This window comes from Tiliqua scincoides, chromosome 2 (assembly GCF_035046505.1).
Source record: "Tiliqua scincoides isolate rTilSci1 chromosome 2, rTilSci1.hap2, whole genome shotgun sequence".
Lineage (NCBI taxonomy): Eukaryota > Metazoa > Chordata > Lepidosauria > Squamata > Scincidae > Tiliqua > Tiliqua scincoides.
In genome coordinates this window covers 249,732,676-249,744,988 of record NC_089822.1, presented here as the reverse complement: position 1 = coordinate 249,744,988, position 12,313 = coordinate 249,732,676, and the positions used below count along the sequence as shown (strand labels likewise).

Here is a 12,313-nt window from a genome sequence, read left to right as displayed (position 1 = left end):
TAGTTACTGTTTAGTAGCTAGTAAACAGGTGCCCATAGTATCACCTGCTTTTAACCTAAACACTGTCTGTATAGAAAACAGACAGTGGGGTTTCCTTTCCTTTCCTTTCCTTTTGGGGTTTGTAATTGCTGAGTTTTGGGGTGAAGCAGGTAGTAATAACTCATCTACCTCCAGAATCTCAGAGTATGTACTTGCAATAGACAGGTAACAATATTCTTTGAAATGTTGTGGTTCTTGAAAGATAGAACCTTTCTTCGATTGTAAAAATTCCTATGGGGATTTAGAACAGCCTGCCCATGTAAACCGCCTTGAATAAAGTCTGAGGAGAAATCTGACGACCAAGAAAGGCGGTATATAAATACATGCATTATTATTATTATTATTATTATTACTAAATCAGATCATTAGATCAGACCATTCAGTGTGTTGTTTCACATGTATTCCAGATGACTTAATGACATTTATTTAAGAAGTATTGTTGATTTTTTATCAGCAGAACAGAAATGTAAATAAATGCTTATCGTAAAGCTTGTGCTACTGTGATTGATTGATGCACTGAGCCAAAGGGCAGACTTGGATGAGGAAAGTCAGAATTCCACATCTCATGAGCATGGTATTGTGTGTCAACTTCCAGAGTCCCGCTACAATTAATAAATCACCATCTAGTTCCCTTGTTATGGATGCTTTGGAGAAAAGTGCCAGAGGACAAACTGAAGGGTGGAAAACTCAAGTGCAGGGAGTAGGGGGAGGTCCTATACTCCTCACCTGTTCATGCTTTCAGCTGTTATATTGACCTCTCCCAGCTCCGCACCTGATTTGAATAGATCCTGTATTAAGCGCACACTGGCATGAAGATTTTGTAAGACATTTTTCAGGAACCAGTTCTCAGTGTAGTAGGTACATTTTGAGCATGATGAAAGCATTTGCCTGTTGGTGGAAATAATTCCAGTGACTCAAATCCGATCTATATGGCAGAATATAACCAGTAAATGTGATTCATATCGTCAGAGGTGTTTGTTTCCAGTGAGTAAGATGGGATTACAGCTTAACAGCCCAATTCTAACCTGAGCAACAGGCAGGCTGAATGGCACAGTTTAGGAGGTGGCTGTGTTGCAACTCCCAGTAAAGGGATATTTACCCTGTGTCATGCACCTGCCACCCCACGGGGCTACTCTGCACCCCTCTCCCATAGCCTGTCTGCCCACCATCCTGCCCTCCTGGCCCCAAAACACCTTCATTCTGCTCTCCCACCACCCTCTCCAACCCTCTGCACTGACCGTCCTAGGCTGGTGCGAACGTACCCTTCCCTGATCTGGATTCAGCACCAGGATGCTGGTGCACGTGCTTGCACGGCCTGTCTGACACCTGAGGTGGTGCTAATGTGCTTTATAGCACATTCACGGCATCCAGGAGACTGTGCAAGTTCACTGAGCAGGCCTAAGCGCTAGCTTACTGGCATTCTTGCACACTTGCACTCTTACTGCTCACAATGAGCTTACTTTTGAGTAAAATAAATAAGACCATTTTCAAACACCTCCACATGTTGTGCATTCAGTTACGTTTCTAGTAGTTCAGATTAATGGTTGGGTCTGTAATAAATGTGCTCTCTAGCATGTTGCCTCCTCCAATCAAAATTTCTTTAAGAAGGACTCTGTAAACCACATAAAGACAGGCCACATATTTGGCCACATACAAACCACATATTTGTGGATCTGGTATCCATGGATTCTGTTATCCGCAGATCTGGATCCACTTCCCACAACCCATTAGGTTTACTTTTCTTGTAGTCCTGCTGCAAGCGTGCGTGAATCTTGCTTTACTTTGGTCCATATCCTAACCAACTTTCCAGCACTGGCACAGCGGTGCCAATGGAACGTGTGCTGCACCCTGCAGTTGGGTGTCACTCACGGAGGCCTCCTCAAAGTAAGGGAATGCTTGTTCCCTTACCTCGGAGCTGCATTGCCCTTATGTCAGTGCTGGAAAGTGGATTAAGATTGTGCCCTTTCTTGCTTAAAGTGGAGAACAGAGCATGCAGTTATAACTAGCTTGCACACTAGAGGGCACTAAGTGAACATTAATAGGATGTTCCTCCTTCCTGTTAACATTCAGTAACCTTTCTACACTGTGCAGGCTCCTTGCATTTCCCCTTCATTCCAAACTTCCCTGCTCCATTCCTCTTCCGACATAGGCTACCAAAAGTGGTGGTTTATCTGAGGAGACCCATAAGTGGTCCCAGAGCTTCCTGGGAGGTGTGTATATATGTTTTATACTTACCTCTCAGTTGCCTTCAGGTCACTTCTCTGCTGGATACACCATGTGCCTTTTTTTGTCATGGCTGCATTGATGGGGTGGGGATGGGAGAGAGAAGATAGGATTGGGCTCTACATGTTTGTCTGAATTCAGTTGGTGTTTGATTTATTTGAGCTGCTGTCTACCCGACAGACAGAGCGCGATACCATAGCCTTTCGAGACTGAAGGTTGCCAACACATATGTCTACCCGAAGAAAGTTGAACAGGGTTAGCTCGATCGTGCCCGGATGGGAGACCAGAAGTCATTGACGAGTTGTGATAACCCTCTGGAAGAGAGCGGGCCACAGTGAGAGAGTGGAAGGAATTGTGAAAAAAAAGTCAGTCAGCAAGAATGATAAACAACTTGATCCTGCTTGGCTTGATATCGTAGGAAAATTCAGAAGGCTTTCTCTGTGCAGCCAGAGAGACGACCACACCGGGAAGGATAATCTGGAGAATTAATGTTTCTATATGAATAACATAGAACAATATTGTAAAAACCGCTATGGGTGTTTATGGGAGTCTGCCAGTGTAATCCGCTTTGAATAAGTTTGATGAAAAAATCTGATGAGAAAGGCAGTATAAAAACATGTAATAAATAAATAAATAAGGTAAAGAGATGGCAAGTATTTAAATTTAATAGATTCCACAGCCTACATTTTTGTTTCTAAACATTTTGTAACATGTTCTCATCTAATATAGTCTAATGAACTATTATTATTATTTTTATTTATTTATTAATTTATTCACTTCAAAATGACAACATAGCTGATAATGATCATATACACACACAAAAACACAACATTTATCAGCTGGTAAGTCCTCATCCACATCTGGACATCTGCCTGACATCTAGGTGTAGATGAGGTACTGACGAAGGATGGACGCTGTGCCAATTATGGTGGTCTTCTGTAATTAGACTGGAGTTATTGCCAGGGTGTCCAGTTGTGCAAAGTACTTGTTAAATTGTGTTGATATTGTCCCTAGCGCACCAATTACTATTGGCAGCACTTTTACATGCTTCATCCAGATAAGTGTCAGTTCTCATGATCACCGCTGTGTAGCTGCATCACTGCTTGGGAATTGTGTTGGATTGCTCTGCCCATGGCGAGCAGCTTCAATCAAGCCAAACCCGAGTCCCCAACCCAACTATATGCCATCCAGCAATGCCACCATGCACTATTATGGACTATCATACCTATTATGTTACCCCAAAATGGACAGTAAGAACATAAGAACAGCCCCGCTGGATCAGGCCACAGGTCCATCTAGTCCAGCTTCTTGTATCTCACAGCGGCCCACCAAATGCCTCAGAGAGCACACAAGACAACAAGAGACCTGCATCCTGGTGCCCTCACTTGCATCTGGCATTCTGAGGTAGCCCTATTCTAAAACATTGGATGCTGCTTCCCTGAAAAGTTGAGTCAAGCCCAAGAACGCTGTTGGTTTGCTCAGGCCACCCAACTTGGGGAGAGAAGCTCATGTCATGATGCAACCTCCTGCTTCCGACACCACCTTCCAGTACACTTCCTGTTTGCATTTGGTATTTGCCCTCACTGCACGTAGCCTTTCACTAAGTGTGTAATCTCTCTGTCTTTGCCTGCAGTGTTGTCTCATGACATCTACATTACATGCAGCCTCCTGCTTGCAGTGCATTTGACACGTAGACATTTAAGATGATGTAACCGCATTCCACTGTGCCTGGCATCTCCCTGGCACATCTGGATTGCGAAAGTACTGTGAGGTATTCCTTGTACTTTTGCATTCTGGCTATTACCTTTGAGCCTTTGGAACAACCCCTTAGACTACATCCTCTGCCTGCCTGCCTTTTGATTCCCATGATTGGGTGCTAGCAACTGCTCACCTCAGCATTGGTTCTGAGTCCATTCATCCAGGAGTGACACATTTACACATGAATGCAGATCACGCCTGAGCCCCTTTCTCACTCTGATGAGGCTGTAGTGCACAGCCTTAGCTCTACAGGTAGCAGCAACTAAAAAAAAAATCCTTAAGTATTGCAGAGTTTTGACCAGCAGGTTGTCGCTCTACCATCTGGTACAAAACCCCTGTGCGTTGCATCAGGGCAGAGTTTCCACAATCTGCCCAGAACTCTGTGGACCCCAGCACAGCTCTCTGGAATCAGGGAGCTATCACCCTTTGGTTGGCAACCTTCAGTCTCGAAATACTATGGTATAAGCCTACAGCACCTGGTATTCCCAAGCGGTCTCCCATCCAAGTACTAACCAGGCCTGACCCTGCTTAGCTTCCGAGATTAGACGAGATCGGGCATATGCAGGGTAACAGTTGCTGCTATCACCCTTTGAAACCTTTCTTTCCTCTTTTGCAAGTTCTCATCTCTCTGCCTCACACCCCCCCCCCTTGCGCAGGGGCGAATCCAGTGTTTGGGGGGGGGCATGAGCACTACCTTAACTGGAGGCTGAGAAAAGGCAGCAAGCAGGCTCCCCCAGGTTGCCACCTTGGAGCTCACAAAGAAGCGACCTCCCTCCTCAGCGGCCTGGCTCCTTATGAACCCGGCCACCGGATCGAGGAGTCCTGTCCCTTCCAGCTACATGGCCTGCCCAGGGTCTCGTGTGACCTCAGACCAGACAGAGCATTGTCCAGGTGTGATCTCGCTGCTGGTGCCCTGTCCAGCGGACATTTCCCTGGTGCCCGACTTTGCTCCTCATCCTGGTGGGCACCGTTCCCTGCTGGCACGACAGTTTGGGGAGGCCATAAACCCATGCCCCCCCATTAGATCTGTCCCTGCTCCACTGTCTCTCATCTATAGTGTACCAGTGGGGACAAAAGCAGGGCTCTCCTATTCATCCTTCCCTGAAAATCATTCTCTATCCCTTTCATGTCAGTGTACTTAATACATACCCACTCACACCACAGCCTAGGCACATGACACACAACACACACCTGTTAGGGTTTATAGACTGTGTCAGGTGGCCCATCTGCCCATGCCACACCTGGGAGAGGGTTCTCATAGCTGGCCTGGTCACTCATTGCCCAGTGGCATGTGGTTCCCTCTGCAGCTGCAAAACTGTCCCAAGTTGCTCCTCACCCTGGTTAGCCTCAGAGCATGGGCAGGGAGGGCGTTTACAACACCTGCACTCTTCTTTGTTCAAGGTCTGGATCGCTTCCTTGGGACAGGGCTGGCCTCTTGGTCCCATACACCTAGCCCTCCGCACTGTCTCTCCCACTTGATCGGACCTCCTTATCATGGGCTTCCTTCTTAAGTATCTGGTCTGATTCTGCTCATCCCTCTCCTATCTGCCCCCTCCTTCTTTCCCTAGGCCTCAGAATGCCTTACAAGGGCAAAATAATTGGAAGTTGTGGGTTGTTTTTTTTTGGCCAAAATGTCCATTCTGAAGCCTGCAGAGGCCGCAGGCCTGTGCTCTGAAACATCAGATTTCATTAACCAGATTTTTTTTTTTGGGGGGGGGGGGGAGGGCGGAGAGATACTCCGTTGCCTTTCTCTTGAATTGATTCTCATAAATGCATCCAGCCTAAAAGACCCCGTGTTTCCCTGCTTCCTCCTTCAGGGAAGGTAAAGGCTGGAGAGGGCTTAGCTATTCCATCCTGGGCTCTTTAACTAATTCCCCCAAGTAAGCAATTTGAGCACCAGTGGTAAGAAACCACATTGTTTAAAACTTGCATTGTGTCCAGGGCTGTACCCATATGGTTCAGAACAACAGCTATGGATACAGCCATTTTCAACCACTGTGCCGTGGCACATTGGTGTGCTGCAAGTGGTCCACAGGTGTGCCACAGGAATTTGGGGGAAGGTCATTTATTAGTAGGGCCAATGGAGGATGTGGGCCCCCCCCACTGGCAGTGTGGTGTGCCGTGTCAATTGTCAAAATCCTGATGGTGTGCCTTGACAATTTTAGTGCCTCGTCAGTGTGCCATGGGGTTGAAAAGGGTTGAAAATCACAGGGATAGCATATAATAAAATCCATAACTGCATCTACTGTTAATAGATGTTAATGGATGTAAATGAATGTACTGGGTGCTTGCTAGTGGATGTTTCCTAAGGAGATAGACGAAAAATGTCTACAGCAGTTCTTTGGAAAGAATTTTCCATGATTGGAAAAGGCTGAAGAGCTTTGACTTGGTCATGAGACCCTCCCAGTCCCTTGGCATGTCACATAGGACCGTATATAGTTTGTCACATTCTTCCTCATTCCTTCCCAGTGGAACAACTTCCCATCTTGTGTTCCACCACAGCATGTCCATTTGGAGAGCCAGGTGCTAAAAGTAAATGTTTCGGTCTGTACTGGGCAGACACCATCAACTGTCTCTGTGGCTCCCACCCTTCCTCTGCCTGTTGATACCCCCCTGCAAATGCTTCTCCCACATCTGCTGCCCCACACTGAGCTTTCAGTTGGAAGCAAGTCCCAATGAATTTAATAGGGATTCCCCCTAAGGAAGCACGTACAGGATTGCATGCTCATCATGTGTTGTGCCATCCCAAATATTCTGAAATCTACTTGTTGCAATGGTACTTTTATAGTTCTTTATGTATTACTTCCTGGGTTGCAAAATTCTACATCAGTGCTCTGGGCTGGGTGCCCAGAACAGTTTTCCTTGTTCATATCTCCCCTTAACCACTTGTAATTTAACGTTTCCCATAATGCCTTGCCTTGGATTTTGGTCCATCTCTGTTTCATCCTGATTTGTCCCCCTGGTATATATCACACTCAAGCTCATGGTATCTTAAACTGATAACTGTAGGTCTTTTGGAAAGAGAAGACAAAAAGAAACACCAGGGAAGGGAGCAATGTATGAGCATGGGCGTGCGCACATGCACATGGAGAGGGAGGGAGACAGCTAAGAGCAAATGGAGAAGGGGAGCAGGAAAGATGTAGTTCTTTCTTTCTCTCTGTCTGGGCCATCATCCTATATAAAAGTTCCTGGGAGTAAGACCCACTGAACACAATGGGACTTGCTTCTGAGTAGGCATTCCTAGACAATACGTCCCTCACTTCTCTCTCCAGAGCACGTAAGGGGAAGAAGACAGATCCCCTCAAAAGTGAAAAGTATGGAGAGGAGGAGCTGTGGTGACAGGCTTGCCAGGAAGACAGTCTACAATGTCATCTCACCAAGTTTGTTACGACTGAAAATCACAGGAGTTTTGCAACGATATGTTCAGAAACCCCTGTGGAAGGCTCCAAACGAAGAGATTTGCAGCCCAAGCCCAGGCATGTCTACTCAGGAGCAAGTCCCATTGTGCTCATTGAGTCTTACTCCCAGGAAGGTGCGCATAGCATTCCAGCTCAAGCCATTTCTGCCCAGTGTTGCATGTATGAAACAGGGATCAAATGTGTACACCTGTGGGCAGGGCAGAAACGGGTTAAGTGATGAAAAAGTTGGAAAGGGGTACTCATGGATGTCCCAGAGCGAAGGAAACATGTGGATCTTGCATCCACGTGTCCACTTATACTAAGGAGAAGCTCATTTCCACGTGGGTTTCTGCATGTTTCAACTGGGCCTCAGCCAACATACCTTCCTGCAAGCAGGCCAAGAGTGTGACAATCCATGATTTGTGGCAGGAGGAACACCACAGATGGTTTATTTGCTCAGGGCGGTGAGGGAACCTGTCCTCCCAGTTGATTTGTTGGACCTGACCTCCCCCTGGGCCCGATCTCCTCTTCTCCTCACCCTGTCACCGCCCTGTTATGAGAAGGGCTGTCAGGGACCTGGAATGTGAGGATCTGGCTTGGCAGGCAGAGAAATAAAAAGGAAAGGGTACCAATATGCATTTGGGCAAATGTTACAGGTTTGTAGTTTCAACAGGCTACTATGTAGATGCTCTTAACAATGACAGGAGATGGAACTTACTCCTGGGTAAGTGTAGGTAGGATTACACCCTAGGATTGTTAAAAATCCCCCTGCTTGATGATGTCACTTCCGGTCATGACATCACTTCTGGCGGGTCCTGACAGATTCTCGTACTAAAACGTGGGTCCTGGTGCTAAATGTGTGAGAACCGCTGCGTTAGAAAAACTCCATGCAGCACATTCCTCGCACAGTTAACACATAGCTACTGAATATTAAACGTATATTACTAATCATTCCAACCCTGTCCAGGAAGGCAAATTTACGAGCTCTCTTTCAACAGGTTTTCCTGGAATTCTTCCTAAGACTCAAGGATGCCTTTGCTTGCCTAGCACATTCCTCCTGCAATTGATTAAGTTCTTCCCAGACAGCCAACTCAGTATCACTTGTTTCCGTTTGTTATCACTTGGGTTCTTCATTTACTTTTCCTTCCTTTCTAAGGCCTAAAGCAGTTGTTCTCCAACTTTTTTAGCACCAGGACCCACTTTTTAGAATGACAATCAGTCAGGACCCACCCAAAGTGACGTCATTAACCTGGAAGTGACATGATGGCCGGAAGTGATATCATCAAGCAGGGAAATTTTTAACACCCATGTAGGACAAAATCAAATCAGTCAATCAATTAAATAAGTAAGTCAATTAAAAATTTACGATAGGTATAAGTTTAAAAATGTATTTAAAATAAAAAAGAACCCTCCTAAGCCTCCCAAGCAGTTGCTGAACTGTTTAAAAACAATTCCCAAACATCCCAAAGGCTGCAATCCTATCCATACTTACCCAGTAATAAGTCCTATTGACTATCATTGTTAAAAGGATATAGATAGTAGCCTCTTAAAAGTACAGTACAGATCTGTAACATTCCCCCAAATGCTGTCACATACCATGGTAGCATCAAGTCTAATATATTAAAAATAAAATGCACATTGAAATGAATGGGGACACACTGGAAATTGACTCATGACCCACCAAGTGGGTCCTGACCCACAGTTTGAGAAACACTGGCCTAAAGGATGAGAGAGAGCACTGCTTGCCTGCCCTTTGTCCCCTTGGTCCCAGCAGTGAGGTTTTTGCTGAGTTCACAGTAAATGATGGTGTTTTTCCTCAATAATGCCTATGGGTACATTGTTTTATTCCATTTCAACCTATAATTTTCTCCTTATTTCAGCCCAACCCCTGCCCAATTAAACCCCCTTACACAGCCTTACATGCTCTAGTGCAGGGGTGCTCAATAGGTGGATCGCGATCTACTGGTAGATCGCGAGGCAAAATGAGTAGATCGCGGAGTGCCGACCCCCCCCTTTCAGGTGCCTCTGGGATGAAACGCCGGGAGTAAGGCCCATTGTACTCAATGGGGCTTACTCCCAGGTAAGTGTGGCTAGGATTGCAGCCTCACAGCCTAATCCTAGGCATGTCTACTCAGGAGTAAGTCCTGTTATACTCAGTGGGGCTCAAGGTACACCAACATACATTGTACACATAAATGTTATATGTTATGATGGCGCGAACATTGTTTAAAAAACTCTGATAGATCTCCGGGCCTTGCTGGGTTTCAAAGTAGCTCTCGAGCCAAAAAAGTGTGAGCACCCCTGCTCTAGTGGGTGTCTCCAGTCCAACAGTGGATATAGCGGACATGGAAAAGGTGCAGAAGAGAGCAACCAAAATGATGGCTGGGCTGGGGCACCTCCCTTATGAGGAAAGACTACAACGTTTTGGGCTCTTCAGTCTAGAAAAAATGCACCTGAGGGGCGACATGATTGAGACATACAAAATTATGAGGGGATGGGTAGAGTAGATGGAGAGCGATGTTCTTTTCCCTCTCACACAAGCCCAGAACTAAGGGACATCTGCTAAAATTAGGTGTTGTGAGAGTTAGGACAGACAAAAGAAAATATTTCTTTACCCAGTGTGCAGTTAGTCTGTGGAACTCCTTGCCACAGGATGTGGTGATGGCAGGGGATTGGTCAAATTTTCTGGAGGCAAAGTCCGTCACAGGTTACAAGCCTTGATGTGTATGATTAACCTCCTTGTTTCATAAGTAGGCGACCTCAGAATGCCAGATGCAAGGGAGGGCACTAGGATGCAGGTCTCCTGTTGTCTTGTGTGCTCCTGAAGCACCTGGTGGGCTACTATGAGATACAGGAAACTGGACTAGATGGGCCTTTGGCCATTTTATTCTCACTCTTTTTTTTTTAATAATCCCAAGCATGGAATTGGCCTTCTTCACCACAGCTGCACATAGGATTGACACTTTCATCAAGCTGTCCACCAGTACCCCAAGATCTCTCTCCTGATCTGTCACAGACAGCTCAGAACCCATTGCCTATATGTGAAATTTGATTTTTTGCCCCACTGTACATTACTTTACATTTACTTATTTTGAAACGCATCTGCCATTTTGCTGCCCATTCTCCCAGTTTGAAGAGATCCTTCTGGAGCTCTTCACAGTCGTTTCTGGTCTTCACCATTAGGAAAAGTTTGGTGTTGTCTGCAGACTTAGCCACCTCACTGCTCACCCCTGTCTCCAGGTCATTTATGAAGAGGTTAAAAAGCACCGGTCCCAGGACAGATCCTTGGGGCACACCGCTTTTCACCTCTCTCCACTGTGAAAATTGCCCATTGACACCCATTCTCTGCTTCCTGGTCTTCAACCAGTTCCCAATCCATGAGAGGACCTGTCCTCTAATTCCCTGACTGTGGAGTTTTTTCAGTAGCCTTTGGTAGGGGACCGTGTCGAACGCCTTCTGAAAGTCCAGATATATAATGTCTACGGGTTCTCCCGCATCCACATGCCTGTTGACCTTTTCAAAGAATTCTAAAAGGTTCGTGAGGCAAGACTTACCCTTACAGAAGCCATGCTGATTCTCCCTCAGCAAGGCTTGTACGTCTGTGTGTTTTAAGATTCTATCTTTGATGAGGCGTTCCACCATCTTACCTGGAACAGGCTGACTGGCCTATAATTTCCCAGGTCCCCTCTCCTTCCGTTTTTAAAAACCTCCCAGCTTCCCACCTGCCCACTCTAAGAATGCCCACCGCCTGACCTACCCCTGCCCCAAATCAGGGGCATGTGGTGTGGGGGTGGCATGTGAGGCAGATCCACCCCATTGGAATCCTCCCAAAAGTGCTGCCCCCACATGAGGAACAAGCACTTAAAATCCATGCACTCTGACCAGCGGCTGGAGTGCTTGCACACTCACAGCAGTAGTGGCCGCAGAGGACTCCAGTGGGCAGTTCTTCCTTACCTACTGCCCCCATGCTGCACATTCCTGGATACAATACAACATCAAAAAATGGACAACAGCACAGGATAGCTACTACAGAAGCCTCCATATTTCCCTGTTTTCAACTAACAAATGCTCAACATACAAACATAGCTGCTTAGAGCTTCCATCTCCAGAAGTATCATGAGATTACAAGTATCACTTAAGACCCTAAAGCAGTGTTTCTCAAGGTTTGTCCTCTGCTGTACTGCTTCACAAGGTCCACCGATTCGAAGTACCTCTGGAAGTAACTAGCAATGACATCATTGCCAGTGACTTTTGGGTTGGGAGGCCAAATGCAACACGACAAACACCAGTAAGAGTGTTTACACAGGCAGGAGGGCTTTTTCGAGTGCGGTAAAGCATGCTTTGGAGCTTTGCCTGCCAAGCCAAGCCTCCTGCTGTTTGTTGCATTGCCTACCTGTTCTCACTGCTGGGCAGTAGGTGTCCAAAGGTCCTGCGAGTATCACCAGACACCACCTCAAGTACCACTGGGGGTACCCATACTACAGGTTGAGAAACCCTGTCCTAAAGGACTCCACGCCAGTCAAGGCTGCTGTCTGGGGATATCTGGGTAAATTAATTGGTGATTCACCAATTAATGAGGCTGTGTTATTAATTCAATATTCCTTATTTAAAATAGTTTTTACCTTCCTTTGCTGCCTCATATGGGGAACCTAAATGAACTCATGATCAACGAGCAATAGAATTCAATACAATGGTTGACAACCTTCAGTCTCGAAAGACTATGGTATAAGCCTACAGCACCCAGTATTCCCAGGCGGTCTCCCATCCAAGTACTAACCAGGCCTGACTCTGTTTAGCTTCCAAGATCAGATGAGATTGGGCATGTGCAGGGTAATATTTTTTTTAAAACCAGGATATAGGATATATAGGTAAGGCAGTAATTCTGATCTGAAATT

The 12,313-nt window shown here is 46.1% G+C and overlaps 2 pseudogenes; both read right to left on the bottom strand.

The window, feature by feature from the left end:
• Positions 1–4,484: 4,484 nt before the first annotated feature.
• LOC136643191 (5S ribosomal RNA) lies at positions 4,485–4,604 on the bottom strand (annotated as a pseudogene).
• Positions 4,605–12,146: 7,542 nt separating this feature from the next.
• LOC136643002 (5S ribosomal RNA) lies at positions 12,147–12,265 on the bottom strand (annotated as a pseudogene).
• Positions 12,266–12,313: the final 48 nt, after the last annotated feature.